Source organism: Eublepharis macularius, chromosome 7 (assembly GCF_028583425.1).
Source record: "Eublepharis macularius isolate TG4126 chromosome 7, MPM_Emac_v1.0, whole genome shotgun sequence".
In the NCBI taxonomy this organism is placed as follows: domain Eukaryota; kingdom Metazoa; phylum Chordata; class Lepidosauria; order Squamata; family Eublepharidae; genus Eublepharis; species Eublepharis macularius.
The window spans coordinates 49,044,953-49,071,745 of NC_072796.1; the positions used below are offsets into that span (position 1 = coordinate 49,044,953).

The following is a 26,793-nucleotide window of genomic DNA, read 5'->3' on the forward strand; positions in this document are numbered from 1 at the left end:
GGCTATTAACTACGTTAGTTTCTGCTTGAATGGGCTTCCTGCCTGAACATAACCATTTGCTCAACTGCCATTGAGGGGGGAAGATGGATGGCTATTTGGACAACCTGTGCTGGGCCATAAAGGATTGAAATGTACACTCTGATTTGATTGGAGAGAAGACAGGAGAGTGATCCATGTGGGATTTCACCCCAACCTCAATACCCAACCGTGCAATAGGGCGAGGGGAATCCCACCCAATAAGGTGAGGGGAAATGGAGGGACCATCCTCTGTTTATTACGTTCAGCAGGTTTTGTGTTTATCCCAGGGAGGGGTTGCTTAGGTGCTATCTGTCTCTCTCAAGCTTAGATTAGCCTTACATGTTTTAGTTCCTTTCCTAGATCTGCAGTGACCCTTTAGTGCTGTGATATGATTTCCTTATATATTTGTGCTTTAGAGTTTAGAGGTGTGTGACAAATAAACATATTTCTATTTTAAGAAACCAGGCTGTGAGTCTCACCTTTACATTTGACTGCTTCTCCCATACATTGGCAAGAACTTCCTGGGTAGGCTAGGTTGTACAGCAAACAGGAGAAAATGAGGTGGAAGCTAGCAGCACATGCAACTATACAGCACATGCATGGAGCCCCTACTGACACCCCATGCCAGAAGATGAGGGAAAGAGCAGCGGTTGAGTGGTGGCACTATACATAGTGGGAGGGGGAAGAAATGAGATGAGTCCCTTCAAACTCCTGTGCCCCCTCACTCCACTGGGACAGAGACTACTGGCCAATGAGGACTTCTTGTGTCTTCTGAGCCATGAGCTGTAGAATATCTACCACAAACCAGCCCACAATTTATCCATAGATTGCCATCTGCATTCTGTCAACTCCTAATTTAGATATATGTCTTCTCCATTAGCACAAGAAACTCATTTCAGCTTGTTATTATGTGACTGCAGGCTAGCAGTGAAACTGGAAACTAAGTTGACTTGATATATGAAAGCATATGAAAAAAAATTCAACAGCTACTTGTGTAATGAACATGCCTCAGTTTGCTTTTCAACATTTATAATGTGGATCCAACAAGTAAAAACTTTTCCTGAGCTTTCAGGAAGCCTTAGGATATAGTTCTCCTCTCCCCATTTCCCTCTTCTCTCATTTTTACCTGCGGACATGACTTGCAAGCTATTCAATATAATTTTCCAGTAGTAATGGAAAAATCCCAATACATTCCCGTTCTTCCTCTTCTTCATTTAGTGTTATATTCTGCTAAGCCCCCATGAAATCACAAGTTCTTTAAAAAAACATCTAGATGCAATGTGTTTGCCCCAACCTGCTTTTCACATCATTCAATGTTCCAGATGTTGCTACTTTTGAAAGAACTGGTCAATTCATGTGTGTCTTGTTTTGCTAAATCAGTAGAAAATGCCAGAGAACGCTGCTGCCCTCCACAATTAGAGAGGCATAAAAGCTTCTATTGTATTGTTACCATGATTGTGCTACCTATGAATTATTCACCCATTGAAGTGTAATCTGCCACTGCATTAAAATAGGTCACCTAGGAAGCAGCCAAGTGCAAATCACAAACTGAGAATCCCGAAAGCAAAGTTTATATTGGACAATTTAAGAAAGGCATCCTTGCCCAAACTAATCTGTTTTGGGATTCACTCTAGGCTGTATTACATTTACACAAATGGGCTGTTCGTTAATACTAGCAAAATATAATATTTGAGTGCTTGGCACTGATTATCTTCTCAAACAATTGTCTGTGATAGAATCACACAGTCGTCTAAGATGCCTATTCTCAGATCTTGCAATCTGTGTTGCTAGTTCTCCTGCAATTTTCTGAACATTCAGGAATAATATGCAAAGCAAATTATTTCCACTGAGAGAACAATTTGTGATAATCCTTATGAACATTTACAATGGGGATGATGCTAGGGGGGAAATGATGGGAAATGTGTGATGGGAACAAATATGGATAATATATGGTAACATGCCTGAGATTATTACTAACAATATACCCATAACAATGTCAATGAAACAGGGGACCATTCTAATTACTGATAATAACAATAACAAAGCTAATTATGTGTTTAATACATTATTGGATTGACACACCAGACTCATCAATTGGTAGTCCCCATAGTAACATAAAATGCAACAAGCAAATGCAAATCATAGCTATAATAGAAATGAGTGGTTCTCCCATGCAGATCAAAAGCTCCACAATTGAGGGGCCACCCAGGACTAAGATATATTGTTTGTGTGATTCTGTGGTGAGGAAACTGGGCAATGGTATCAGTTGGGGGGAAATCCAGTGGCTGGATAGTTTAAGGATAGCGATTGAACAAATCAATAGAAACAAAAGAAGAAGCAGGGACCAGTGGGAGGATAGGATTTTTCCTTCTCCATGAGTGCAACCCCACCCCGCCACTTGTCCCATATATTTACGATGCAATAAAATCACAAAGAAAATGAAAGGATAGGTACATTGAAGGGTGCACCAGTTCTAAATTTTGGAGAGACTAGTTTTAACGGTTTTAAAATATGATTTTATTTTGTACATTTTAATTTGCTAGACATCTTGGTGGCCCTTGTGAGGGCAGAAAAGTAGGATATAAATTTTGTAAAATAAATTACCATTCTCGTAAAACATTTTTAGGAGAATGCCATACTAACAATTCATCTGAAATAACTCAAATAAGCCGGAATACTATATTTATATTTTTATTAATTTAAGAGAAAAAACAGGAAAGGGTCACATTGCTGAAGTAATATCAGAACAGTTAAGAGCCGTTCTACATATTTCATGGGATGAGGCGTATTAAACTAGCTTATCTGGGAGAAAGGAGCTTCTCCAATGATATCTGTTACATGCAGACAGCTTTTTAAACAGAGACCATTCTTAAATATGCCCCCCTGCACAGTCATGGAGTTTAGAATTCTAACACTCCAGGTTATCACCTCATTCTGCTAATGCGCATAATGGATCTAAAGTCAGCGGCTCACTAGCAAGGGTGTCTTTGAGGAGGGCAGCAAGTAGTCCCTTAGGGAGTATACTGTATGCTGTATATAGACTTCTGCTGCTGTGGTTGCTTTGTTGCCAAACTCACTGCAGAATGTCATGTTTGTAAAACCTTGTCAACTCTGACCTCTCTCACTGACTGCCATGCTCAGATGTCTTTAAAATACATGTGGAAATGGAGCACAACATTCTTATCTGCAAAGCAATTGGGTTTTCCTCCCTGAAGTACTGAGTTTTCTCCCATGAAAATCTGAAGACTTGAAAATCATATTTTTTGTGCAGCCAGTCTTTCTTGCGTGCCACCACCCCCACCCCTTTTACGGCAAAAGAAAAGAGCAGGCTTGACAGAACTGTACATTCCAGTTTCTTACAATGCTTAGCAACCAGAACAGGCTGAGCAATCTTTAAGTGCTTGCCTTGTATGTGTGAGTGTCTGAAAGGGTTTTGTATTCTCTAATTAATATGCCTGAAAAGCATCTGGAAACCTGTTACATGTTATCAAAACAGTAAAAATCAGGTATGTGAAAAGGCAATGATTGCAAAAGCAATAATGAAAATGCTGTCGGTACTACATATTTCTAGGTTCTAGATAGTCTAGATAGACAGAAGGGACTATGCAATTGTTTATGGCTAATTAGCTTTCAGGAGGACGTGTGCTGTCTGGATTGTATGCTCTGTGTGAGCATGACATAGTGTAGCATTTGGATTCAGGCAAAAGAATCTTGGCTTGTATCTTACCACTCTGCTCAGCATTTGAGGCCTTCCTCAAAGCTTCTTCCTACTTAAATGGCTTCTCCTCTGACATTAAAACTGTTTAAATAGGAGGAACGCTCCCCCAGTTTACAAGGATACAAACCCTTATGTCCTATTTATTATTTATTTATTGTATTAGATTTTTAGTCCGCCCTACCTGCCAGGCGGGCTCAGGGCAGAGTACAACATTTCAATTTACATAAATAAGAATTAAAAACAGATAAAACAGTATACAAATAACATTAAAACAGCTTTATGCAATAAATACAATACAGCTAACACTCTTAGTCAAAAGCAGCAAGAACTATAAAATGTCTAGCCCACATATTTATGAAAGAGAGTTGAAAATAGGGAAGCTGTAACTGCTTAGAGATTGGTAGTCCTCAGAGACCTCTGAAAAGCTGATGCTGGGAAGCTCAAAAACCATGGGAAAATGCCACACGGCCCCAGAGGCGGGGGGGGGGGGTCAGATATCACACATCCCTCCTCTTCTGTTGGTGGAATTTCTCTTGATGTAAGAGGCTCCACTGGCACAACAGGGAAGCAGGGGTTAAGTCATCCAGTTCCCTTTCTTCACAACAGCCCCTCATGTTCCATGGCTGTTTGTCCCTCACAATCTGTGCAGCAACTTTTTGGAGGCCTCACAAGGCTGCTGGGGGAAGGAAGAGCTGAGAAAGATCCACCTTTTACTTGTAGTTTGTGTAGGATACCATTACTATATGCCAAGGGGGGGGATGGGAACATGGGTTCCCTGAACTGCGTATTTCAGGAGTAGGTGCTTGTTGACAAGCATCTGAGGACACCTGGGCCCACCAAGATCTTTTTTCCTTCAGGCGGGCCTGTAAGACGGAGATGTTCTGCCAGATGTATGATTGAGGCCCATCAGGGTTTCTACCAAATGAGCCTCTCTCCTGCTCTCCTCTATGTCTGTAGGGGGTATTGACCATCTACCCCCCATATATGAGTGACCACGCATGGTTAAGCTGCACCTCCACCTCCATCAGATGTTCTATGGTTTTTATATGGTGAGCAGGTGTTTTATTAGAAAGCGGTGTTAATTTATTGTAATTTTATCTTGTATATTTTATCTCCTGTTGTAACCCACCCTGAGCCCTGAGCTTGCGGGGAGGGTGGGATATAAATATAATAAATGATAATAGTAATAAAAAGACTATCCATGTTGTAAGGGCATAATGTGCCAGCGGGTAAGATGCCTTGGAGCAAAAAAGAAATTATTTACCTAGTACAATCTGCTTTATAATCATGTGCCTGAACTGGAGCTTTTGAGGAAAGGAGCTTTTGGGGAACTTTATGTGCCTGAACTGGAGCTTTTGAGGAAAGGAGAAACATTTTGGATTCAGAAATGACAAAGCGAATTGTAAATTGTATCTCCCACTCTGTTTTCTCTGATATAACCCAGCACAAATGGTTCAGTTTGCTCACAATTACGCTTACTAAAGTATGTCACTGATAGTAACTATAGCTAACTGGGAGAAATAAACCACAGTTATGTACAAGTGTTCTTATTTGTGGTTTAACTTTGATCTTGGACACACACCTCATCTGTCCCTTCCTCTGAGATTTTGAAACAGACAGCTGGGTCAATGAGACCTGCCCACTGTATCATGCAAGCTGAGTAACTATATGTTACAACTGTCACTTGAAGGCCACATGAAACGTTCTCTATGTGATAATGCTGTTCCGGTAGCACTTCACATGAACTGAATGAAGAGTTTCTGCACAGCCTCAAGATGAATACCACTCTGTGCAGTGATATAATGAAAAAGACAGGTTTTTGCACAGTAAGATACACACCAGGCTGAAACAATAGATTGATTTGATCTAGCACATTGTACACTGCTACTTATCCATCTTGAAATAAGGAATAAAGTAGGTAGCCAACTCTTATTCTTTACTCAGGCTTTGCTTATAGCACCCTATGTAAGACAGGCAGGGCAAAGTATTACAATTCCATTTCATTTGACTTTGCCATAAGAAGAAATATTGTGACCAAAATTCTTCAATTGTAGCAAATGTTAAACACTCAGGAAACACTCCGTAGAACATAAGGACACAAAGGGCTGCTAGCTTCTGTCCCACAGCTCTACATCATCCTCCCACTCCTTCAAGAGTGCTTCAGAGTCAGGAAATGTTGTTTTCCAAAGCGCAGAGACAAATGCCACTGGTATTGCTCTGGTGCTGGAAAACAGGGATGAAGACTCCAGCCAAAAAAAAAAAAGTAGCAATGCAACAATTAATGTTATTTATTATCTTGGCACTGATCAAAAAACACAAAGCACAAACAGGGGAGGTCCCTGACAGAAACCAACGACCAAGGACCACAGTCCTAGGAGACCTATCAAATACAACACAATTTTGTTTTAGTATTTTTTTTAATTTATAAAGTGCAAGGTGCAAGTGCAATTAACATCTATTAACAATTCAATACATATACATTCATACAATTAGTACCCCAAAACACGCTTTTCAATCAACCAATGTGTCCAAATCACAGTTTATATCACCAAACAAAGTCCTTTTTCTTATCTATTAATCTCTTTCTTTGTTCCTTTTTGTAGGCAGAAGACCATTGGTGGAGAACAAAGGCTGCATCCGACGGGAAGCAACAGTCCAGGAGAGTTGGCAATGGGTGCGCTAGCAACTAAAACATCCCGTTTCGCAATGCTTCTTCACAAGCCACATTCAGAGAGCGTCTCCAATCAATATCCATTCCATGCATTGGTAGTAAATTCTTTGTACACACAAAGCCACAATTCTAATAATTGTAACATGTTTATATTTGGCTAACCTCTTCTGCTTTGTGGTAAGTGGTAAAAATGGAAAGGGCGAATGGAGAGACAAAGAGGCCTGGGTGTTGGATATTGACAAAGATCACAACAATTTTAGGTTCTACTGATATAATCAGTATCAGTATGTGTCAAAATTCTCACCTGTGTTACAAGAGCAAGACTGCAACCAGTATATATTGAAAGTCTTTAATACATGGAACTCATCATCACAAGGACATATATGTCCCTCATGAGCCTGCCAAGGACCCTTTTCACAGGTGTGGTTTGGGAGCTCCATGCATGGATTAATTCCCAGGCATGCATGGGCCTGATTCAGATTGGGACTTAAGCCACCCCCATCATGCTGTTTCCCATCCTTAAATATTCCAAAGGAGCCACTGCTTACCCCACTGGGGAAACATATAGGTTTCAGCTCAGCAGCACCACAAGTAAATTTCCCAATGAGGGCAAACACTGGCTCTCCAGAGCCTTTTCAGGTTGAATAAATAGCACACAAGGAAAGCCTTCTCCCATTCCCCACAGTGCCAAAATGATCAGGCCCATAATGCAGCTGGGAATTAAAAGTCCCAATGCATATCTGTTGACTGTGTCCTTGGAAGATATAAAGACTATGCATCATATGATTAGACTCTAACAGTCCAGAATTCGAGTGTAAATGCTGCAACAAGAAAACCCAATTTATAGTTGAACTACAATTATACTGCTTGTAGAAATTAACACACATGCACAATTTCAGTACTTTATCCAGTTGTATTTATTTTTGTGGAATAATTTTTTTAAGGCATTGGAGAAGTGGGAGGGAGGTTAAGATGGGATAACTGATAAAGAATGAGTTGATGTATAATCCAAAGAAGGACTCTAGAGCTACTAGCAGGCATATTGAGGAGTGCTTAGTACCAAAATATCATCCCATGGATTGTGAAAGTCACATAAAATAAGGCCACACCGTTTTTCCCTGGGCAAGCTGGCATGCTTGAAGGGTCTTGTTTTGCTATACCAATCAGTGAAAAAAAATGGTGATAAACTATTATGTGAGTGTGGGAATTGTACTTAACAACATTTGATTTATATACTGCCCTTCAGGACAACTTAACGCCCACTCAGAGCGGTTTACAAAGTATGTCAGTATTATCCCCACAACAAAACACCATGAGGTGGGTGGGGCTGAGAGAGCTCCAGAGAACTGTGACTAGCCCAAGGTCACCCAGCTGGCGTCAAGAGGAGGAGTGGGGAATCAAACCCGGTTCTCAAGATTAGAGTCCCACCACTCTTAATTGCTACACCAAACTGGCTAGAGTTGATTTTTACAAATAATGATTGAAAGATGGATATTATTTGTACAGAATTTCCTAACTGCTAAAATACCGCAATTAATTTTTGAGGCTTTTAACTACTATCAATCTTTTCTCACGAAGTATCAAAACTATCTGCTTTCTGCTAGCTTCCTTCCCTGTAAACTTTACGTAACCCAACTCTAAATGGAATCTAACTCATTAAAAACTAGTTTTGCTGTTGTGCTAATGCAGATAAAATCTAACATTTGCGAAAGATTAAGTGTAGCATAATAAATACACCGATTTCTTTTAATCTGTACTTTTGTAACTTCATTCAAAGATTTTTTCACAGCCCTGAAATATAGGGAAAGAACAGGTATAGAATAAAATAGGATTTATTATGTGCTTTTAATTTCTCAGGATTTTGCCCTGACCTAGATAACCCAGGTGAGCCTGATCTGATCAGATCTCAGAAGCTAAGCAGGGTTGGCCTTAGTAATTAGATGGGAGACCTCCAAAGAAGACCAGGGTTACAGAGGAGGGCAATGGCAAACCTCCTCTGTTAGTCTCTTGTCATGAAAATCCTGCCAGGGGTCACCATAAGTCAGCTATGACTTGAGGGCACTCTCCACCACTACCACCACTCAGAATTTTAAAACAAAAAGGTTATTTTAAAAACTTGAGTGAGGGGGCCTCAACTCAGAAGACTGACTGAGATCTGTGTAGATCTCCAATCATACTTCAATCAAAACCCTCCAGAAGACATCACAACATTGCAAAGCAGTATATATATCATGAGCTATATAGCTCATGTTTAAAAACATGTCTGCAAGGACTTGTGTGGGGCATCTCATTTCCCCCTCCCTCACTTCTTTCCCTTCCCTGCATCCCCTTAGCCTTCCCCCCTATTCCTGCTTCCTTCTCTCCTTCCTATCCACCTTCCCTCTGTCACAGGCTCTCCCCTATGGTCCAGTTGTGTAGTGCCAGCTGAGCCAGGCCCAGCTGCATGGTGGAAAACCTGCAAAGACTTGTGCGGGGTACTTCACTTTTCCCTGTATCCCCTTCCCCACACTATTTCCTCTTTCCCTCCTCCTTGCAGCCTCCAAATGCTCACCTTTCCCTATGTTCTTCTCTCCTTCAACTTAAATTTTATCTGCCCCCCCCCATCTATAGTTATTAATTTACTTCATTTATACCTGCCTTTCTCAACAATGGGGACTCAAAGCAGCTTACATTGTTCTCATCTCCATATTATCCACACAACAACCCTGAGAGGTAGGTTAGGCTGAGTGTGTGAATGGATCAAAGACATCCAGTGAGCTTTCACAGAAGAGTCATGATTTGAACTTGGAGTTCCCAAATCCTACTCTGAAACTCTAACTCATATTTTAGTGCTGGTTCCGGATATTGGTGCCAAGAAAGTAACTTCCGCTTGCATCCAAGTGCCACCATTATCTGGGCTCCAGCCACACACATCTGAAGGGTGGTTACTGGCATTCTCTGAACACCTTCCCTGCTCCCCCCAACACCATGCAAGTTTATTTGTTCTGTGTTGCCTTGTGCCAGCTCTAGTTTCCTGCTTGAATTTGTCCTTGATAGCAAGTTAAATGATGTATTTCCTAACCCAATAGTTTTTTAAAAATTCACATTCTTAGCCAGCACGTGTGTTCTTGTGTGTGATATACATTTATAGATGTATATTTTCAGGAACATGGAACACTGTTAAACATACGTAATTCCCAAGAGACTAATATAAAGCATGCTACTATGTTTATCATTCTAATATGTGTGTTGATAAGGATACAAGTCCTTTTCAAGACAAGGAATTATATCGCTGATCCAATAGTACTCTTCTGTTCGTAGAGAAATCTTCTATTCACAGTAAGAGTCTTTCATTTCGATTTATGGAAGGAGACTTTACATGAATACATGATTGCTTTATACAAACACGATTCCTTCTACGAATGGAAGATTGTGCACAGATAGACGTCCTTGGATCTAATCCATTAACTGTAATCAATAAATATGGGGAAATCACGTGTGCCACTGTGGTCTGTTGTTTAGAATCTTACTAGAACCTGAAACGCTATGGTTCAAATACCCACTCAGCCATGAAGCCCTCTGGAATACCTTGAACAAGCCTTTCTCTCAACCTCTTCTGTCCTCTGACGGCAGGATAATAGAGGACTCCTCCTTAGGATCAGGAAGTGTCAGGGAAACTATGGCTCAGCAACAAGACTGTCCCTCCACCTCCAGGCAGCACTGAAGTCAGACTGGCAAGCACTGAGTCACACACCGGTCAATACAACGTGGTTGAACCAGCACATCTCCTACTAAAGACCGAAGCTTATGCATTTCTAGAGGGAAGCAGCTCCACTTGTTCTCAATGTTGTTTCTGGGGCCTCGAACTGCAAGGACTTAGTTGAGCCATAATCCTGTGAGAAGCTGTCTTATTGCTCAATGGCAGACCTTGGAATGCAAGGCAGGAACTTCTCTTATGTTTGCCATCTCCAATGATTCGGTCAGGTTGGAGGAGAATGTGTAGGGCTTCTTGTTCAAGACCTGGTCCTATATGGTACAGGGACAGCTGCCTCTGACACTGGAAGGTTAATCAAGTCTCCTGTTGGCATGGCATTGGGGTGAATTCCTCAACTGAGACCTCTGGATCTAGTGAACCCCCAGGGAAGGGGTTCTGATAACATTATGGGCCTCAGTTGGAGGCCCCATCTCAAATCTTATGTTATCTGCATAATGGAGGAGAGGGAACGCACCATTCCTACTTCATCCAGAGGTATCAAATGATGCAGGAATCAGGACTCTAATCTGTTTTCATGTAAAACTTTTTCCAAAAGCCACATCTATTCCAAATGTTTTACGAGCAGAGGAGAAATATTGCTTGCAGTTGGGAATGTTGTTCCAAGACAGGGGGCAGACGCTGCTCTCAAACTTTTGATAGAAGAGGAATTACGGAGAACATCCTCTTCCCCAGAGCTCTAACTTCCTCTTAAGGGATCTATGTTCAGTAGGGACTTAAAATGTTTTGAAATGTGACTCTACAGGAAATTTGGGTTGCATGATGATGAGCAATTCGGCATTTTCTGTTCTTTCCACTGGAGTTCAGGGTGTTCATATGTAGTCATAGTTCTCTGGGAATGGGAGATAAACTACAGGGACAGATAGAACGGTGATGAGCTGTGAAAGCTTTCAGGACAAATTGGTCTCAGTCTCCCAACAAGTAGCGTAATTTACACATTAGGGTGCTATAGCAGCTTAACTACCGAAGAGAACACAGTACCACTAGTAATTTTGTGGAAATAAAAAAGATGGTTTTTAAAATGAAAAATACAGCAGTATGTATCTGTTAAAAATTTAACATTTCTCACACATGAATGCATCTTGAACTAGGTATATATTTTATTTTAAAATAACAGAGGCTAAGCCTTATAAATGCATTTATGAATGTGACCAGTATTCAAAAAAAATGCTTAATTCCAGGGGTACGGGGTCTTACACTGAGAGCCAGTGTGGTGCAGCGGCAGAGTGATGGCCTAGGATCTGGGAGACCCAGGTGTGATTTCTGCTGTGCCATAGGGCCAAGCTACAAGTGATGAATGACACTTGAACGGCAAGTGAACAGACTCCACATGTATTCCTCCCTGTTCACTTGCACTCTACTTGCGCTCCACTCAATCACGTAGAGTGGAGCGCAAGTGAACAGGGAGGAATACATGTGGAGTCTATTCACTTGCCGTTCAAGTGTCATTTATCACTTGTAGCTTGGCCCATAGAAGTTTGCTGGGTGACATCGGGCCAGCCACAAACTCTTGTGCCAGAGCATGATTCTGATAAAGGTTTATATGTCTCAGTTTGCCAACTCCCCCAGCCTCCTGCCTACATCGTGGTCTTCCAGAAAATCACTTTGCCATAGATGTCAATTTTGAACAGACAGTTCTGGTTGGCAGATGACACCCCTTGGGATGTTGGATGTTTTTTTACTGGGATTCCATTTCAGTTTACTCTCATCTTCTGTGTATAGCTGGTTAAAAGCAGGGCTTTTTTTCAGCTGGAATGCGGTGGAACGTAGTTCCAGCACCTCTTAAAAATAGTCACATGGTTGGTGGCCCCACCCCCTGATCTCCAGGCAGAGAGGAGTTTAGATTGCCCTCCGCACCACGGCGCAGAGGGCAATCTAAACTCCCCTCTGCCTGGAGATCAGGGGGCGGGGGCCACCAACCATGTGACCATTTTTGCTGAGGGCAATTTAAACTTTAAAAAACTCCCCCTCGCCCCCCCCCCCGTGTTCCAGCTGAGCAAAGTGATATCATTGTGTGGTCCTGGGAGCATGGACACACTTTGAGCACGTGATTGTGGTACCAGGGGCGCTACCTCCCACCAAGAGTTGCCCTGTGTGCCAGCAACCCACTGAGTTCCACCACCTCTTTTCCCAGAAAAAAAGCCCTGGTAAAAAGAAATTCTCAAACCACCTAAAGGCCTAACCTACAATCCATGCATCATACTCTACACAGCAGTGAGTGATTAATCATCTCAAAGGTGGCAAACAGATCAAGGTTTAGTTCTTGTTGCAGTTGTACAGAGATAGTCAACCAGGGCCAGCAAAGATGTCCTCATCTCAAAATCAGGTCTGACATCAGACTGAAAAGGGTCGAGGGAAGACATGTCATCCAAGTATTGCTACAGTTACTCTGCCACAAGCTGCTCAACATTCTAAGAATGGTAAATCAAATGGTCTATAATTAGACAGGAGTTAATTGTTGTCATTCCTCAGGTGGGGTGAGCCAGCTTATGCTGCCACCACTCTGGGATTTAGGGTCCCTTGGGAAGGTCCAGAGTACCCTCCCAACCCTTCTGACCTCCGTAGCGTGGCCAATAAACAGGCGTGAGGACCTAGCAGAGTAACAACAAACAAAAGGATTTATTTACAAGGAGGTCAGAATATCAAACAAACAAGCAAAGTGCCTTAGCAACAATAGATGGGTGAAAGCAAAATAAACAAAAGGCCCTAGTGCGACTGAACTCACTGTTCCTCTGTCTGCCAGGCCTGTCTTCTTACCCTACCTGGAGGAGGGCCTCTCCTCCTAGTAGAAACCTCCTCTAACCTGCTCCCTGGGAGAAAGAACACAGGCTTTTTTTTTCCTCCCACACTTATATAGTACCAGCCCCCTGCGTTCTGATTGGCCAAAATGGCCCAGGGGCTCCTGGGAATTGTAGGCAGGCCTACTCCCACTGCTAACAGGCTTCTGAGGCCTTTCTAGGACTTCCTGGCACAGCCAGATCATGACAATTGTCTAAAAGGTTTCCCCCTGCAATGACTTAACAATCCATCAATGATTTAGAAAATATTCCGCTCACAATCCTCCATCATGCATTGAATATTTGCAAGATCCGCTGGGGGTCACCATAAGTCAGCTATGACTTGACAGCACTATCCACCACCAATAACCAACCACAGCAAGGTCCAGATTGTAGGTAATGGCATTCACAATGAAAGCCAGTATGATGCAGTGGTTAGAGTGTCAGACAAGGATCTGGGAAACTCAGGTTCAAATCGTGGAAACTTTCTGGGTGACCTCGGGCCATCCACACTCTCTCTCAGCCTAACCTACATTACAGGGTTTCTGGGGAGATAAAGGAACAGAGGTGAAGGATATTGCAAGCTGTTTTGGGTTCTCACTGGAAGGAAGTGAGGTATGAATTCCTAAATACATGAATGCTCAAATTCTGTTGGAAGTAATTCAAAGAGACCCAACTGAAAGGATCCCTACAACCAGGACTAGCTGACGCTATAGACATCCCTACCCCATGATCCATGGATACGCTGGCATCCAGACTGGAGAAGGTTTTATCCACAAAGACGCACTCCCATTTAGAAGTCATTAGTTGCTGAATTGCCCTAAACAGCTCGACAGGATGTAATTCAGTGGTAGCAGAGAAGTAAATTTCTTTGGTGCTGCCATGTTAGAAGCTTTTAAACGAGCTTGAACACCAGCTCTGTCAGATTCATCCCTAGATGTCTATCAACAGCATTCTAGCCATCTCCCCATCCTCTACAGTTCCCTCAGTTCTAATGAAAACCACAGAGCTGGGCTCCTACTAAAAGAGAGAACATAGGAAGCAACTTCATCAGCAGCTAGCTAAAGCTTATCATTCCAGGTTCAATCCATGGCTTCAACAAGGCTATCATTCAGACAGTGAATGTTATTTGCATCTTAAAGAGCTTTCTCCAAGGAAAGTGTTCTTAATCTTTTTTCCTCAAGACTCAGCCTACTATAAAAATGTAGTTGCCAATTTTCAAAGAAGAAGTTTGCAGAAGGGGGAAAATACAACTTATACATTTTTAAATCACGCCATCTAAATTCAATGCAATTAAAATCCAGCAGGGAGCTTCTGAGCAGAAGGCAAAGAAGAACATGGCTGCATGACCCAGTAAGCAAATCAGCTGTAGGCAATGAATCACCTGTGGGAACTGGGAACATGGGCCTTTTCTTTATGGCCCTCATCCTTTGGGACTCCCTCCCCAAGGCAGACGAACTTTTTTGTTTTTAGGAAGCTATAAAAACCTTTCCAAGTTCTTAAGGGGTTTTTTTAGTGCAGTTAATGTTGCACTATGTGATTCAAGAGTAATTTTTATTAGCTAAGAATATCTATTTATCACAGGTCTACAACCAATGATATAACTGATTGTTTCAAGTTAATAGTTGGAACATCAGTGTTGCTTACATCTAAATCTCCTGATCACTGTTGAGTTTCACATTATGAAGTACGCAGGCTGGGAGTATGTTCTCTAGCCTGTGTAAATGGTCAGGTCTGAGCTATAGGTTCTTCTCAGTTCCCATGTGCACAGTGCTCAATTCTGATTGGAAACATGGCATGCATGGAGAAAGGGTTTCAGCCTTCTCCCCTGCACCATTTTCCCAACCTGAAATGGTCCATGGGTGTTATATGACCCATTAGAGGAACTCCTGGCTCTCCTCTTTGTCTGTTGTCTCTTCTTTTATTCTCAGATTTTTGCCTCTGGCCTCTTCGATCCCCTTTACTCCCATGGATCCCTCTCTCTTCCAATTTTCCTTTCCAGTTTCTTTCCTCTTTCCTTTTCCTGGATCTTGTGCTTGCCTTTCTCTGCTTCTCTCTTTCTGCAAGCAGCACAACCAAAAACCCTTAAGAACCGTTCAGTCAGTAACAGCCAGAGCCCTCTTCACTGCCCATCCACTCTGAGGCAAGCAGAAAGATGAGCTAACCCCCTACTAGAGATTCATCATGACAACTATGACAAAATGTCTTGGTGAAAGGAAAGCTTCCATAATCAGATGATTCCCCATGAATCAAAGCGTACTGCTAGATCCAATCCATTTGTTTGCTCAAGGTTACCTAATGTAATTTGATAAAATATATATACAGTATTACAGAATGCTTGAGAAATTGTGTCATCTTCATGGAAACTGCAGAAACTGGGTCATGTAGCATAAGAGCATCCATACAAGCTACTCAGCTGGAAAATGAAAGAATGGGAACAGTGAAGGCCCTACAGGCAAGTATAAACATGGTGTTGAGTAGCCATCTAATTGGCACTGCAATCATTCTAGAGATACATAGGCTAATATTAATTTATTAATACATTAAGAGAAGTCTAATAATGCTGACTAAAGTACATGCTTTTAAGAACCATCCCACTGGATAGATAATAAGAACTGTTATTGTTTCTATTTATTTGCAACAAATCAAAGATACCAGATTCTGGTATACAGCCTCATTGTGTCATGTGAAATCACAAAGGTTTCCCAGCCACAGCATGATCTCCTGAGAAATTTTCAACAGCCCCAGAAAATGTAACAGCCTGATACATCCAAGGAGAATACAAAAATGTTCTGAATGCATTTTATATATGTGGAGGTTGGACTGAACAGGAGCTGTTTAAATTCCTTCCTGAACAAGTGACAGCAGATACAGATGCACAGAGAAGAGTATAATCTCTTTCAATAGTAATTGGCTACTGTGATTAGGGCAACAAAAAAACAACCATGAGCAATTATCACCTGCATTTTTTAAGGTGCTATACAAACTTGCTGCCTTGCTTGGCTTTTTCATTTGTGAAAATTGGTCTGGTTGAAACCAGAAGTCAGTGAGCTCTGCAGATGAGTGAAGTAATTCAGAGTAAGGGATTAGAAACCATCCTTTCCTAGCCAGCTGTGTAAGGAGTTATTTTTGTTGGTTAATCTATCATTAAAAAAAGCATCACCAGCTGCTCAAAAGGAAGTGCAAGCAAGTTGTTAAGTTTAATTTGAATTCTTAGGATTAAGTGCCTCATTAAAAAAAGAATAAAGAGGTGCAGAGTCCTTGGGGAAAGTGGCATAAAAAGTCAATAACTAACAGAGAAGAATGGATAACAGAGAGAAGAATGCTATCTGGAATGCTAAAGTTCATGTCTGCTGGGTAGAACCGTCTCATGGGGAGGGGAGGGAGAGAGACAAAATGCTTGCTTTGGGGGAGAAATTCTGGACCCAGTTCTCTGGGTAAAGCTCTAGAACACTGGCAAATGTATAATGGGTTGGTAGGGCTGCACAGAGCTCATGAAGAGGAATCATCCTTACTTTAGATTACGTGGGTAGCCACATTGGATTATCGTGGAACAGCAGGATTTGAGTCCAGCAGCACCTTAGAGACCAACAAGATTTTCAACCAACCTTAAAGACCAACAAGATTGCTTCTTCCAATGAATTTTATTTATAGTAGTAGCAGCTTCACAAAACTGTTCAGATATATAAACCTTCTGCATGGCAGGTGCTTGGTGCATTATAGGTCTCTATTCTGCTGCCACTGCATTCTGGGACTCATAACAACAACCAGCAGAAAACAAAGAGTGAGCCAAGGCACAGACCGGGCAGAAGAACTCTGTGTCCTTTTCATGTGCTTAAAGCAACTTGAGGGTTTGAAAGGCATGTTAGGGAAAGACCTTCACACCATTTATCTCCAGCAGAGTAATTTACATGCAGACACTTTTAGCAGGGGGGAAGGGGATTTCTTGGCCCCTTCCCTGCACACCATTTCCCTGCACTCACAAAAAAATTCCTCCTCCACCCCCACCCCCGATTGTACCAGTAAAAAGATATGGGCATTTTGTATCTCTTACCTAAAACAGGTAAAAGCAGCTTGGGGTAAGGCTGCTTTTCAGCCAGTCTTCCTCTTTTGAGTGCATCTGCAATTGTTTCATTGTATAAAAGGGGGAGGAACCTTTCTAAAAAGTATCATGAAACCACAAATAGTTCTACCCTTAACTTGAAGGGGGGGGGAAGGCAATACCCAAAAATGCAAGTCTGAAAATGGGGTAAGCCACACAAGAGTGGCACTTCCTCTTTCACATGCTTTAACCATCTATACATTGGAGAAAGGAGCAATATAAATTCAAGCACTTATTGATGCAACCCATCTGTATTCACTTGTCTTTTGTTTAAAGAAGTACGCATAGATGATCTGACCCCATTACTCATCCATCTGCAAATACACTACATCTCAAGGGCAGATTTATCAGAGTAGTTGCTTCCACAGCATACCCTCTCCTACATTCAGATGACCGACGCCTGTAACGCACATACTGTACTGCATTCTGCCCATAAAGCCAGAATCTATTCAGGTCTCCTGCTTTCCATCTCTTGCACCATATGTTTAGTATCACTTAATGCAAGTTACTTAACATTAGAGAGTGATGAAAACAAGGAGTTTTGTACTCTTTCCATTCAGATCTATTACTTTACAATCACATGAGTACTTGAGAGTTACTATGGTTTAATTTATCTGAGAAAAGGATGTACCTTTATGTATGCGCCATTGCAATTGACACAGCACTTTCCCTAACTACTTCAGGTATACTACCACCTATATTGTCTGTAACATTATAAAGCTCCCTGGAAAAGGTGAAAGAGATTGTGGCTTGCTTGTCTAAGCATGGCAGAGCAAGATTTGAACTTGGGACTTCACACACTTTATTACAAACTTCCCTAATTTAAGTTGCGGTTCTATACAAAGTGCCTTATTCACTCAAAGCAGCTGTAGTAGGACAACAAAAATATTGTTATATTTAATAGAAAACTGACTGTCTACCATGTAGTTGATGAAAGTAGCAAAACCAGGCCACATATAAACAAAGGCAAGATTCTCTAGCTTCCTGGCGGGACTCCTCAGACACGCAGAAATATAGACTTTGTATGTAGATTACCAAAAGAAAAGCAAAAAACCTTTCAAAACAATCTAATGAGGACTGAAAATGCTAAGCAGAGAGAGAAGGTTGAGAGCAAATGAGCATCAGCTAAATGGGAGAAAGGGGAAATCAGTCTTCTAAAGCCCAGGAGAACTTAGGAGGGAAATCTTCAGGGTGTGGAGTTTCTAAATTGTTCGCTCTTGCTATTCCATGCAGGTCCCCAGCTTATAGGTAGTATTCTCCTTTCCGTTAAATGATTCCATTCTGGTTTAGCAGGTACAAGATCTACAAAATGCTGAAACCATCTCAGTTGCACACTGAAGCAGTTGTATCCTTTGTAGGTATATCCTCAAAAAGGTTTGCTGTGTTAAGTAGTTCAGTAAAAGGTTAATGGCTTACAGCTTGCAGTGTCAGTGCGCTACTGTAACAGTGTTACCATAAAAATATATATGGTATCCTTTTTTAAGGCTATCACCTTAAGCATGTTTATTAAGGAGCAATTCCTCTTGGACATAGGCAGCCTTACTTCAGAGAAAATTTACCCAGGACTGGAACACAAGCTGTCCCAAGAGCTCTCTTTTGAAATGAGCTCTCTTCTAACATTAATCTCACCTACAACATAAATGCATTCTTTCTGATATTAATACAAATAGTTATTCCAAGTCTCAAGAACACACTCTCTCTTTCCTCTAAGGAATTCAATGTGCTGACGTCCCAACTTTAGCAGGTCAGCATGGATAAAGGAACGGCTTTGTCAGAGATCATTTACCTTCACAAAAGCTATCCCCTGCTTCATCAAGCTCGGCCAGATCTTCCTCTTCCAGATGTATCATGGCCATGAGTAAGCTGAAAGCGGCAGCCCTGAACTAAAGCTGCTTTCAATGTTACTGCAGGTCTGTTTCCTTTCATGTGCTTCCTAAACACTGTGGTGGTACTAGCAGTAGCTTCCGCATCTGCACTTAGGAAAAAAACAAGTCTGATTTGCATAAGCAAGATAGCAAAAGGAGTCTGTACTCAACAATGCTCAGCCATGCTTCATTTTAAAGACAAGAGTCTAATTTCAGTAACTGTTTAAAGGAAGACACTACGATTATAGCAGAATTATGTTTCATCCTTCACAGCACAATCATAAACAGAGCTACAGCCTTCTAAGTCCAAGCCATTTGGCTTAGAGCCAAACTACAAGTGACGTCTTACACAGGTTGGATACTAGTCGGCTTCCCTCAAGTTTTGATGGGAAATGTAGGTGCCCTGGTTTTACAGCTTGGCTCTCCATTACAGCTGCAAGACCAGGATGCCTCCATTTCCCATCAAAACTTGAGGGAAGCCGACTAGTGTCCAACCTGTGTAAGACGTCACTTTTAGTTTGGCTCTTAGAAGGTATAATTCTGTTTAGCATGGCACTGTCAAGCTCTGTGAAGTTCCAAAGCTTTCCAACAGATTAGGAAGAATTACCTTGTTGAAGGGCATTTTCCATGCTACATATTTTCCACATGGAAGGTATTTGCATACAGTAAATGCCTGTTTTAACATACTTTAACATACAGTATGTAGACTATCATGCATGACAACCACATAAAAGTTTTTTGGGGGGTCCTGCTTGTATTAGAAAATGATGGCTAACTCATGTTTATATGCCTCAGCAACAATGAAAAAAATCCTGTATGTACAAACGCAACTGTAACATGTAACAATCTACTATAGGCTGCAAGTTATTTCCTAGATAGAAAGGTGGCCACTGGAGAAAGATTCATTTAGCAGAAAGAAGTAACTGGATCCAACCCGATAAATATGGATTTTAGTGACAAAGCAATAGTTCTGAAAAAACAACAACTGGAGGTTATCTAGCCCATTTTCCTGCTTTATGAGGCAAATTCATACATAAGAGCATAAGAACTACTTGCAGCATTAGACCAAGTCCAGCTTTCTGTTTCTATTAGCAGTCAGCCATATGTCTCATGTTGTTGCTATATTCCATAGTATTTCATATTCTATAACTGTATTATATTCTGTGAAAGTTCACAAACAGGTCATAAAAAGGAAGATCTTTCCTTCTGTATGTCCCCACAGACTGGTACAAGTACACAGCCTTAGGTAACAGTCATTGATAAGCCTTTCTTCCATGGATTTAATAATTTTAAAAAGCAGTGATCACAATATCCTGAGGCAATTAATCCTATGGTTCATATAAGTTACTCCACACACTGACCAACTTCCTCTAATCAGCAGATGCAATTGAAAAAAAGAAAAAAAATTAAACCATATGTCCACTTCACTCTCACTGCACTGCAAAGACTTTTCTCCATCACAAGAAGCCTTTCTTCAGAAAGAAAAGACATTCTCCATTGGAGGAAGGAAAACTATGAAGCGAGGGAGAGGGTTTCTTTTGATGGAGAAGAGTCTTCTTCTCTTAGATGATGACTTGGCAGAAGGCAGTCATAGGATCCAACACAGTCATAGGAGCCAACCCCATATATGTACAGAGAAACTGTACCATTTAAGAAGAACATTTAGATATCCCTTTGTTATTTTCATAGCTGTTACCATAAATGTAGCAAATGGCTTCACAATAGATATACTCGCGAACATGGCTGAAAGCACTAATTAGAACTGCAACTCCCGAGACACATAACTATCCTAAGAGTCAGGGCTGGATCTAAATCTGGAGCAGAAGAATCTCCCAGTTTTGAATGTGGATCTTTATCCAGCTGACTTTTTGACTTCAAGGAGGAATGTGATGGCTAATTTCTTATCACAAGACAAGTCAGCAATAGTCATTGTGGAGAAATATCTCTTTACTTTGGGGTTTGGGTTTGACAGACCCCCCCCCCCCAACACACATTCTGTTTTTTAAAAAATTTCTCTCTTCTGGCAGAAGGCAGACAAAAAGGGGGAAGCCAGTTACTTCCAAGTATCTCCCCAGTATAAAACTTCAAAAATGCTAATGGCCATCTTGATCAGAGACAATGAAATGATAAGCTCACACCTTGGCTTGAATCTAACACCTTGAAGCAGACCCAGAGACCTGGTGATGCAAGGGGCTAGATTGTATTTTCAGGAAATGATAATTTGACCCATGATGGGGCAAGAAAACAAATGAGATAATATCCTTTGTCAGGAAGGGACAGAGGTCAATTTTGCAGGCCTATCTTGGCTGATTACATCTGGAGGAAGGAGCTCTCACACCTGAGCTCCATCCTGAAAGCAACCACTGCCATGTGGAGCAGACAAAGGGCTGGCTGCCTAGACAAATACTCTGAAGAAACAAACTTTAGCTCCGAAGTAACACACTTTAACTTCTAAGTTAAAAGACCCACCCTAGAACAAGATCAGTTAGGGCATGTATAGCGTGAGGGGCAGAGGAATTGTGTGTTTTCACCTTCCTTTTTTATTCCTTGATCAATTTGTTGCAGTGCAAAGTATGTCTGTGGGCTTTTTACTTTTTATAAATTCTTAACTATTTTTAAATGCTGGTAGTTTTCTCCATATCACATAGACCTCCATCATTCAAACACACTATTTAAAACAGACTCAGTGGAAGAGAAGCTGTCAGTTGCTAAATCACTATCCACACAGTAACCAGTCACTTGGCAGCAGGAGATGCAGGCACTGGTTAGAGCCTTAGAATGGCAATACAGGAACAGAGGCTGGAAGTACTAGTCCTCTTGGTGGATAATTGCTAAAACAAATAATTGCAGGTAGCATACCGAACAAGAAGCAAAAGATAGACCCCTTCAAGGGTTGGGCAGGCTGGGAGAGTGGCACATTGCCAGGAAGAGACTTGGGACAGTCACCAGGTGTCTAGACACCTCAGAGGGCCAAATGGAACAGTGCTCATGGGTCAGCAGAGCTGTTCAGCCACCGTTACACTTGTACAGGCAGCTCTACAAGATTTTAGAATATTGATGGCTGGACCAGAATGAGAATCCTGCCTATACTGTAGGTAATGATTAGATCAATGTGATGCTTACACTGGTGTGAGTCCTACTAACTAGATTTTTCAAACTGGGACAACTCTGAATGGATGAGGGGATGGAGGAGTGGCTGTTTCAGCAGCTGAAAAGGCACAGGCTGGGGGACAAGAGCTCCTGGTCTCATTTTTTAAAAAATGTCCCGTGTTCAGCTCTAAAATGCCAGTGCTGTGACATGGGTCATCCTGGGGATGTCATAATGTCTAATTGTGCCCTGAGACCTAGATCTGAAACAGCCCACTTGCGGGGAGGGTGGGATAAAAGTTTGAAGTAAATAAATAAATAAATAAATAAATAAATAAATACATACATACATACATACATACATACATACATACATACATACATACATAAATAAGTAAATAAATAAATAAATAAGAATATCAGGTTTGTTGGCAAACAGGATACAGAAAATGGAGATTTCAGTTGAACTCACATTTCATTTTAAACATCCAAACATTTTACAATTCTTATCCTGTTCTTTCCTTATTCTTGTTACACGGAGGAATAAGGATTTGTCTAAGTACATTCTGTCAGCCAGTTCAAATATAATGCCAAGCTTAAAAGTTGCATGAACAATCTTCTATTTCATGACCTCCATCATCTCTCCCTTCATCTCCCACAAGAAACAATTTGCTCCCTTTGTTAACATTTTCATGATGAACCACAGTTATTATATTGAAACTGGCACATTACAGTTTATACTTGCGCTCCAAACCAGGATTTCAAGCTAGGGCTTGATTGTGGTTTCCAGACCTGGCTTGAAGAGAATACACAAACCATACTTCACTGGTTCAAATATAATGGCAACTATGCTTTCTAAGAAAAATGAGGAAACTGAAGCCTGTGAAGGTAGAAGATGGGGTGGTATGGAAGGAGTCTGTGAACTGAAGGGTCGCTAATATAATACCAAACCATGGTTTGTTCCTGCATGTGAACTGAGTCGATGACTGAACTCAGACATGAAGCCAAACCACGATTTTTACTAACCATAACTTAGAACACAAACCACTGTTTAAGCTTTTAAACAGGCATGCAAACTAGATTTGCTTGTGTGCTTGCATTTCCCATCTACTTGGCATTCTATTTTTTTCATCCAGTGGCTTTTGGAAGCAGACTAACAGCAGTAATAATGCTTTGTCAGTTTAGACAGCATGATAAACTAGTGCTAAGACAAATTATAATTACCAATTCTGGTTTTTTAAAGCTAATTAAAAAACATTGTTTGCCCATTCAGAATTACAATGAATTATATTTAAGCTCCCTGAGATTTCTGAACTGAGCCACTGAGTCATAGTTGACCCTAGTTTTCCAAGTCTAAGACCAATATATGATAACTACAACATCAACAATGGTACATTTGTATACCACTCTTCTGAACAGATTAGTGGCACAAAGTCAGTGTTATTATTATCCCCACACCACATGCTGGAGGCATGGCTTACCCAAGGCCATTCAGTGAGTTCATGACAACAGTGAGATCTGAACCCTCAAAGTGCTGCACCATAGCTCAGTTACTTAACCACTATGCTACACCAGCTCAAACTGAGATGCTTAGGAAGAAAGACTTCTAAACGAAATGTTCATTAGTAGAATTGCCATTGTCCTACCTGTGATACAAAGCAAGAGAAATCCTTGCCATGTCTTTCTGATGAATGCTGTAATCATGTAATTTAATGATTCTGCAGTAAGACACAAAGGCAGAGTATTTATCATCTTCATTCTGTGTAATGCAATGCACAGTCAGTGCACATACTTTATAAATGTGGCATAGAAGAGTTTAGTTATTTAATTCAGTTCCTGAAACATTAAAGAATGAGTCAACTTCATTTCTGTTGGTGTTCTCCTTCTTGCAGCATTCAGATTTTCCCTTGGATTTAAATCTGTTCCCTCGTGCACTGCTTTCAAAGCTCCACATCCGGATGCCTGTTACCTTGACAGCCCTTGTTTCTTTTATTTACAGGAATTAAAAAGCATCAAAAGGCTGTTTTCTTTCAAGAAAACAACTGTCACCTAAATGAGCACACAAACTAGCTTGGCGATGAATAATAATGATTCGCTCAACCTCCTCTTCAAAAGCCTCTAAGAGAAGTCTCACTTTCATCACCTAAATAGCAGGCTCACCTGCAAAGCATAAACAGCCAGTGAAGTATCTTGCAAAATGGGGCTGGGGCAGGGGAGTATGCAATGTGCTGTCTTTGTTACATGGTTTCCCATTTTAAAATAATCTATGTATTAATAATTATTAATGCTGATCTTTCTTTTTTCTTGACCAATTAATTTCATTAGTTATTGTAATTTAGGGCCTGTTGCCTCTCTTTTCTATGTCACCTGAAATGCTGCTAGAATTCACTAGCTGCTAGAATAAAACTTTTAAAAGAGCTTCTCTGTTCCAAATCTCTCCTTTCAGTTTAGAGCAACCAACCCCCGTCACTTCAAGGGTCATAGAAGCTGTCTCACATCAGTCATTGGTTTCATGTTAGCCCAGTATGTAAACTCTTATTAGGTGCAGCTATCCATGGTCTGAGGCAAAGCATTTGTGTGTAAAATGCTGTCAAGTTACAGCCAACTTATGGCAGCCCCTCATGGGGTTTTCAAGGTTCAGGGTTGCTACACAAGTTCAGGGTTGCTACACAAAGGCAAGCAATGACTAATCACATCTGAATGTCTTTTGCCTTGAAAACCCTATAGTGTCACCCATAAGTTGCCTGTGACTTAATAATCATAACAACAACAACAACATTCGATTTATATACCGCCCTTTAGGACAACTTAATGCCCACTCAGAGCGGTTTACAAAGTATGTCATTATTATCCCCACAACAAAACACCCTGTGAGGTGGGTGGGGCTGACAGAGCTCCAGAGAGCTGTGACTAGCCCAAGGTCACCCAGCTGGCTTCAAGTGGAAGAGAAGGGAATCAAACTCGGCTCTCCAGATTAGAATCCCGTGCTCTTAACCACAACACCAAGCTTAATGGCACTTTCCACCACCATCACAAAATAGGATCACAATTTTTTTTTAAAAGCCACGTGTGATGGACAGGACTGGCTCCAGTTCCACCTCTCCTGAGAGACAGCCAATGAGAGTGGGTGGAATGCTGAGCCAATCAGAGTTAGAGTCCATTGGAGGGGAAAGAGGGCTTTTGAGAGAATGAGGAGAAAGTTTTGAGACACTGCTCAGAGAAGAAAACTGGGTGTTAACCTGTTCTTTTATTCTGAAATCTTTCCTGTTCAATTCCAGTATGTGTTTTAGTTTAAAAATCCATTCACTCCTATGTCCCTTCTTATAAAGTTTATTTTTGTTTGGTTTAACCCTGGCTGGCCTGAAGTTGTTAGCTGAGGGGCAAATAAGGCACATACACCCAAATTCTCTGGTCACATGAAAAGGGCCTAGTCCATTAAATGGTGGAACCGTAGACTGAGGGAAAGTAACCTCTGAGTTCCCTTTCCCCAATAGTGGGCTGTAGCTGGGTGAGGGGAGGCAAACACAGGGAACTGGCTTCCTGTCTGATTGAGCCTCTGGAAGAGGAGAGAGGGGACCCAGTGAAGATTTGGGTCAGGGCTCTCTGCCTGCTGTAGTGGAGGCTAGACAGGTGGCATGTGGTGGGGAACTCCTGGCCTTTACCTGCCTGAGTGGCAGAAATGTGAAAGGCTTGGGGGGGTATATATATATATACATATATATACATACGCCGTACCAGGTTATATATTATGCTCATTGCAAAGAACAGCCTGAATGTGTCTGGTTTCCCCTAGCCTATAGGTTGAGAAGGCTGCAGAGGATCACAATCACATATGCAGGGAGAAGATGCTGGTTGCCTTTCTCTATTCATTCTTTATTTCATTTTTTCCTAGAAGTAGGGAGGGACAGGGGCAGGGGAAGTTAGAAGAAAAAGAGATCAAGTGGTTAGCAGATCCTCCTCCTCTATTCATGCAGGAACGCAAACCCTCCTCCAGTTTTCCCTGCTTCTCAGCAGGGCAGCTTTGATTACCCTCCACAGGCAGAGCAGGGTTGTTATAGCATGGTCAGTGTAACGTGCAGCCCACTTTGAGAGACTGAACCCATCGTGCCATTCTGTTTAAATCAGTGAGAAAACTCCCATGGCTCACATCAATTTGCTTGGGTAGCATGCTGGAACAAAATTTTCTCTTTCAATGCACTTTGCATATGAGCACACTTTAGAGGAATGTAACAATATATGCAATTCCATTCCCTGTGGTACACTACACAAATATGCACAATAGCTCTAGGGAGAAAGAACTGATTAGTTTTTTTAAAGACAACAAAAATACTGATATATCTCAAAATTAGGACAAATGAGCTCCCATTTAAGTGATTGATAAAATGCCAACATTTAAATCAGTACCTCAATATTTTACCACAGTATCTCCAGAACCTATCTTTCTTGTTTTATATTTATTTAGAAAATGTATAATCTGCTTTTCTATTCACAAGAATGCTCAGAGCAGAAAAGAAAATTCTTTATATGTTTGCGTAATCAAAAAAGGTTCAACAACACATTTTAATGGGCCAAATTTGCAGACTTGCTGCACTGCAAATGCTAACAGACTCCATGGATATGAGACCACAATTCAAAATGCTCTACTGTTGTTGTTGACCTCCTGCAATGAAGGAGGTACCCGTAACAGAGAATTACCACTAGACTTACATAAGTGGAAAAGTTCATTCAGGAGCAGGCATTCCATCAGGTATCCTAAAACCAACTTGTTTTAAATATAAAAGGTAACTCCTTGAATTTAACCATT

General features: G+C 41.2%; 1 protein-coding gene across 1 annotated transcript in view; it reads right to left on the bottom strand.

The window, feature by feature from the left end:
• RIPOR2 (RHO family interacting cell polarization regulator 2) overlaps nucleotides 1-18,873 on the bottom strand; it is a 98,414-nt gene extending 79,541 nt beyond the window's left edge. Inside the window, exon 1 of the mRNA XM_054985678.1 lies at nucleotides 18,824-18,873. The gene's annotated coding sequence lies outside the window, so the exon portion shown is untranslated. The remainder of the gene's footprint in view (nucleotides 1-18,823) is intronic.
• Nucleotides 18,874-26,793: the final 7,920 nt, after the last annotated feature.